Source organism: Dipodomys ordii, unplaced genomic scaffold, assembly GCF_000151885.1.
Source record: "Dipodomys ordii isolate 6190 unplaced genomic scaffold, Dord_2.0 Scaffold9, whole genome shotgun sequence".
Lineage (NCBI taxonomy): Eukaryota > Metazoa > Chordata > Mammalia > Rodentia > Heteromyidae > Dipodomys > Dipodomys ordii.
In genome coordinates this window covers 25132221-25132601 of record NW_012267225.1, presented here as the reverse complement: position 1 = coordinate 25132601, position 381 = coordinate 25132221, and the positions used below count along the sequence as shown (strand labels likewise).

Genomic DNA, 381 nt, shown 5'->3' with positions numbered 1-381 from the left:
GGCCCTCGCCCCGCACACGCCCAACTCCTCGCTCCCAACTCCTCGCGCGGCCCCGGCCCCGGCCCGGAGCGATTTCCTGCCGCCGCCGCCCCTCCCGGGGGCGCCGGGTGAACTCTCGCCAGACGCTCACCGGCTCGGTCGCTCGGGCTCCTCCGCTGTCTGGAAGCCGAGGGGAAAACAAAACGCAGAGCGGGCTCCGGAGTTGGCTCGGCGGCCGCGGCCAGGGGGCAGAATCCACGGGTGCGGAGTTAGCCGGGGGTTGAACGGGGCTCTGGCGAGTTTCAGGGTCTCCGGGTCCCCGGGCCGCCTCCTCCGCGGCGCTCCTTTGTGTAATTTCACTCGATTCAAGTTTAATCCGATAGTTCCCGAGCACGAGCGCGT

At 70.1% G+C, this 381-nt stretch overlaps 1 protein-coding gene across 3 annotated transcripts in view; it reads right to left on the bottom strand.

Moving 5' to 3' along the window:
• Positions 1–381, bottom strand: part of Chd7 (chromodomain helicase DNA binding protein 7) — a 216775-nt gene extending 216394 nt beyond the window's left edge. For all 3 annotated transcript variants that reach the window (XM_013009365.1, XM_013009366.1, XM_013009367.1), the window contains exon 1: positions 131–381. The gene's annotated coding sequence lies outside the window, so the exon portion shown is untranslated. The remainder of the gene's footprint in view (positions 1–130) is intronic.